We start from the raw sequence: 6,000 nt of genomic DNA, 5'->3' as shown, positions 1-6,000 counted from the left end.
AATCTCTGTCTTGAATAATTGTAAACGCAGAGGAAATGTCCTCACCCCTTTACATGCGGGTGGGTATGTCATAATAGTGTCAACTTCCTGCCGTAACGTTACTCTTCCCTTGGGATCTTATTTTTTTTCAGTTAATTGAATCTGGCAATTCCCAATAAATGTGAAAGAGTATGCCACAGAACGTCGGATATAAAATGTGATAAAGACACAAATATTCCTCTCACAAGGGCACTTATGTCCATTAACGTTGATGAGTCTCACTCAGCCTCTGTCGGAAATCACTCACCAAACTCGACTCAACCGGCACGTTGCACACAAAAACAAAAACATTAAACCAATACCTTAATTATTTCTGGTAAGATTCTCTTTTGCAATCACGCTCTGCTTTATTCGGAGATCTACCTGACTTCGTTCTCAGTTTTGTATAAATTTCCCAAATATAAAATATGTTTGATATTCAATTCCCATTGTCGACCACTCTGTCACCACGTCTCTCTAACGTATTTAAATCATATCCATTTACCTCAATGTATACATTGAATTTCTCGAACATGTTTGAAAACATCACACACCTTCAGTTAGAGTGCGTTTCTTCCGTTTTCTATACCATTATTCCTCCTGGTTGCCTTTCATCTCCATATTGTCCCGGTCAGGAAACAGTCTGACACCATCATACTCACCGAATCAGGCTTGATGGGTAATTTTTCACGAAGCCCCAGCACCAAACCTGGGTATATTCTGTCCCACCAGCAATACAAACCCAACAGTGATGGGGGCACCGTGGGATACAGTCAGGAAAGAAGTTACTTTGTAATTCCCCAACATTCATTTCAGAACCAAGAAATCTAATGATAACAGTTCAAAGATGTTCAAGGAAAGCGCCTGATGATAGAAATCTACTGCCCTCCACACCACCCCTCGGCGATAGCTCAATTCTCCTCAATGTTGAAAACAAATGGGAGGAAGCATTGAGGGACACAAGGACACAGACCGTACTCTGTGTTTGGGACTTCAATATCCAACACAAAGAGTGTCTCCGCACGTCCACCACTGACTAAGAAGGGCGAGGTCTCAATACGATGCTTGTGAGAGTCAAACCTGGCACAAAAGTAGATTGTTGAGTTTATGTAGGGTCTGTCATAGAACATAGAACATAGAACATAGACCAGTACAGCACAGAAAAGGCCCTTCAGCCCACGATGTTGTGCCGACCACTGATCCTCATGTATGCACCCTCACATTTCTGTGACCATATGTATGTCGAGGAGTTTCTGAAATGTCCCCAATGACCCTGCCTCCACAACTGCTGCTGGCAACGCATTCCATGCTCTCACAACTCTCTGTATAACGAACCCGTCTCTGACATCTCCTCTATACTTTCCTCCAACCAGCTTAAACCTATGATCCCTCGTGTTAATCATTTCTCCCCTGGGAAATAGTCTTTGGCTATCGACTCTATCTATGCCTCTCATTACCTTGTATACCTCAATTAGGTCCCCTCTTTTCCTCCTTTTCTCCAGTGAAAAAAGTCCGAGCTCAGTCAACCTCTCCTTATATGATAAGCCCTCCAGTCCAGGCAGCATCCTGGTAATCCTCCTCTGAACCCGCTCCAAAGCATCCACATCTTTCTTACAATAGGGCGACCAGAACTGGACGCAGTATTCCAAGTGCGGTCTAACCAAAGTTTTATAGAGCTGCAACAAGATCTCACGACTCTTAAACTCAATCCCCCCTGTTAATGAAAGCGAAAACACCATATGCTTTCTTAACAACCCTGTCCACTTGGGTGGCCATTTTAAGGGATCTATGTACCTGCACCCCAAGATCCCTCTGTTCCTCCACACTACCAAGAATCCTATCCTTAATCCTGTACTCAGCTTTCAAATCTCTGCTGAAATCCATCAGGGTATGTCCTATGTCCAATAATATTCAGATGCGTCATCAATTACCTTGCTTCTGTCATAAAGTCATAAGTGGGAATGTTCACCAATCATTGCACAACTGGTGACTCCTCAGATACTGAAGCAGTCCATGCTCAAATGCAACAAGATCTGGACAATATCCGGGCTTGCCCCGACAAAGGGCAAATAGAACTCGCACCACACAAATACCAGACCATGATTCTCATCAATAAACGACCCTCTAACCACAGGCCCTTCAAATTAAACTGTAGTACCATCAAGACATCCCCCACTGTCAACACCCTTCAAGTTACAATTGAACAGAAACTGAACTGGACCCACCACATACACACAGTGGTTACAAGAGCAGGTAAGAAACTGGGGACACTGCAGCAAGAACTCACCCCCTGATACGCAAAAATCTATCAACCATCTCCAGGGCACAAGTCAGACATGTAATGAAACACACTCCACTTGCCTGGGTGGGTGCATCTCCAACAACACTCAGAAAGCTCAACACCATCCAGGACAAAGCATCTCCGTTTGATTGGCATCATATCTACAAGCGTTCAATCCTCCACCATTGACACTCAGTAGCAGCAATGTGTACTATATAAAAGAAGGACTGCATAAATTCACCAAAGAACCTTAGTCAGCACCTTCGAAACCCACGATCACCTCCATCTGAAAGGACAAGGGTACCTCTGAAAAGCAACACTTGCAAGTTCCCCTCCAAGAACCCCACAACATTGACTTGAAAATATATCACCTTCAGAGCCATCGGATCGAATTCCTGGGATTCCCTCCCTACCGACATTGTGGGTCAACCCACAGCAAGTGGACTGCAGCGTTTCACGAAGGCAACTGACCACCACCTTCTCAATGGCAAATAGGTATGGGCCATCAATCCTGGCTAGCCAGCGAAGCCCAAGACCCACAAATTAATAAAAGAAAATAAAGCAGCCAGACTGTGGGAAGTTATTAATGCATTAACAAGAGGGAAACATTCTCACCAAACTCCTTGTCACAGCTGTATCTCTTCCTAACAGTATCTGTCGGAGCAAACAGCACACAGCCCTGGCGAGGGAAAGTCTGACTGCGGTTGAAGATGCAATCCTTTCGGGATAAATTAGTGTCGCGCAGTTTAAGCAAAATCACCGATGAAAGTGACAGATTGACCAGTCCTGGGTCCTCAACTGTTTGCAAAATATATCAACAATTTAGATAAATGGAACAAAGGTATTCTAAATACATTTTGTCATGATGCCAAGATAAGCAGGAAACTAACTTATAAAGAGGCGATCGAGACTCTGTAAACAGGCAAGCAAAGGAGTGAAATTTGGCAGTTGAGTAAATGCAAAACTCAATTTTTCAGGAAGAATAAAAAGCTGCATATTACATAAGCAGATATAGATTATAAGTCATACTGATGTAATGTGCACTGGAGGGTTCACTCTGACCCTTTCAGGTATCACAAGTGTTACTCCATCTCTCCAATGGTCAGCGTCCTGATGTTTCCAGTCGCCCTGCTGCTGTCGGTACACGTGGAATATTTTGATCTGGTTGGTTGATGGTGGGAAGTGGGGAGGGGCGGGTGCATTGAGCCGTGTATCAAGCCAGACGGCATGTGTCTGACAGTCCACCCTTTCTTTATACGTGGAGACCCGAAGGCGATGGGAATGGCTGACTCATTCTGAACGAAAGAGGTTTGGGCTGTGGCAAGGACAGTCGGTATTCACCAACATGATGAAATACATGGATAGAAAGGATTAGACGGGTATGGACCAAGTTGAGGGAAATGGGGTCAGCGATGATGGACATTTTGATTGGCATGTGCTAGTTCTGGCCAACAGGGCCTGTTTCCGTGCTGTAGGCCTCGATGACTCGATGATAGTGCATGATAACACTACAACTTTAATGGAGTGAGAGTTTAGGTGTTTCAATGAAATGAATGTGAACATAAAATGGAGGTAGTGCCAGATTAGTTGGAATGGTTAGTTTCATCACATTCTCAATCCATCCCAGCCCATCCAATCCATCAGAGAACCAGTTAAGATACCATAACCACAGAAGAGATAACTGTTATGCACGGACACTGTGCAGACCAGTCTAGTGTAATGCTCAATAAAACCTGATGATCTGTACAGACTATATCACTGCATTGATCTATAAATCAGGAATAGCTAACTGTCAAGCAGGGAGCGCTGTGCAGATGACATGTGCATTCATCGATTAATCCAGAGTAGATCATCTATGCAGCATGCAGAGCTGTGTCGTGAACAGCAGTACAGTTAGCCATAAACCGAGAGGAGTTATCGTCCCAGCATGTAGAGCTGTGTACACCACCCAGAACATCGCTCGGGAACACCATGTTTGCTCATTGGCCAACATGGGAAAACTTGCAGCCCATGCTGGAAGTGACAGGATGTGCAGCTCCCACCCATTTACCGCTCCATATCTCAACCATGCCATGACAGAGGGTGCTGTAAGTATGGAAGTCACTGCCAGAGGGAGATGTTGGTGGAAACAAATGGGAGGGATTAAGACAATGTCACGGACGGATGTGTTCCCAAGTTTCAGAATTCTGAAATGTAGATAGCTCGATCGCATCTTGCAATATGAGCCTTTGCTTTCAGGAACGATGGGTGAACAGGATGTTAGTGTGAGTTTAGATGATGGAGAGTATGAATGACCATTTGTTCTGCAGTTTTGTAACTGGGAGTGGGATTAGCAGATCCTTCGACTCATTAGGCTGAAACTCACAATAATTTGTCTCTGTCATTTTCATTGAATGTTTCAGAAGGATCGTCTGCATGAGGCCGAGCTATTTTCCTGGTGCTACTTTATCGATTTTTCCTCATTCATGAACTATTCTACACCACGATGTCCCTCTCATTCAATGCTAGCTCATTCTCCCAGCCATCACCCCTGGAGGTACTCACCATCGCCCGGATTGCCCGGGATATTCCGTGATCACTGACAGTGGTGCCATCTTTAATAGGACAATGGGCACACGGTTGAGCTTTCTCAGTTCAGAGCTGTCCTGCACGGTTTACCCCCAGCAAATAGCATTTATATTACGATTTGTCTACAGGGACATGAACAAACATCAATAACCTTCAATACAGGGACAAACATCAATAACCTTCCACACTCTGCCAGAGAAAGTGTCACCATGTTCTCTCTGCTCCATCACACTAACTGTTATAGCACCTACCCTCCAACAAGGCTAATGCTCCACCACCCTCATTACTGCATGCAGCACATTCTCTCTCTCTCTCTGTCTCAAGTATGGAATGCCACCACACAATTACAGAACGGTCTGCAGATGTTGATTATAAAATAGTTTCCTTCAAACATGTTTTCGGGAGCTAGTTCCCATGACGATGGACTCCATCAGCTTTATATTTTTCTGTAATGGTAAGCACAATTCATGCACACCAAGCAAAATATGCACTTATTTTATGTTTATCAACATTCGAATACAATTAGTAGTTCTGATTGTTTCACTTGTCATACCTTATTCTATTCAGTCAAAGACAGCATCGAAACAATAGTCTCAAAACAAAATGCAATTTCTAGCAGATAACGTTTTTAAATATTCATTCGTTTTCCTCACTTGTAGCTTCTTCATTGTTATCGAACTTTCTACTGTCCTTTGTCTATGACTCTTCCTGCCTATAGCAGCTCCATACTCTGCACTCAGTTGGGTAGACGGCTGGTTTTTGATGCAGAGTGAGGTCACCAGCGCAGGTTCAATTCCCCAGACTGACATAAGTTGCCATGAAGGGCCCGCTTTCTCTACCTCACACCCTCGCCCGAGGTGTGGTGACGCTAAGTTTTAACCAGCACGAGTCATTTGTTATAAAAGAGCAGCTGATGGTCCTGTGGAACTATCGTGACTTTCTACTATCACCTTCTTGCAATTTATTCTTTCTTTCCACATTGTTATTTTGTTTTTCGTTGCATTTCGGAGAGTTCTCATCTGGACTTTCATTTCGTACCCCTGTCAGTGTTTTCCCACACATTGCACATCCCTACGCTTTCCCCGATAATCCTTGACTCTATTGTTATTCACAAATATATCTGTGCCTCAAAA

Source organism: Chiloscyllium plagiosum, unplaced genomic scaffold (genome assembly GCF_037043375.1).
Source record: "Chiloscyllium plagiosum isolate Xiang-an unplaced genomic scaffold, Cpla_swu_hap1 HiC_scaffold_52, whole genome shotgun sequence".
Lineage (NCBI taxonomy): Eukaryota > Metazoa > Chordata > Chondrichthyes > Orectolobiformes > Hemiscylliidae > Chiloscyllium > Chiloscyllium plagiosum.
The sequence above is the reverse complement of the archived record's forward strand: the minus strand, read 5'-3'. Positions refer to the sequence as shown.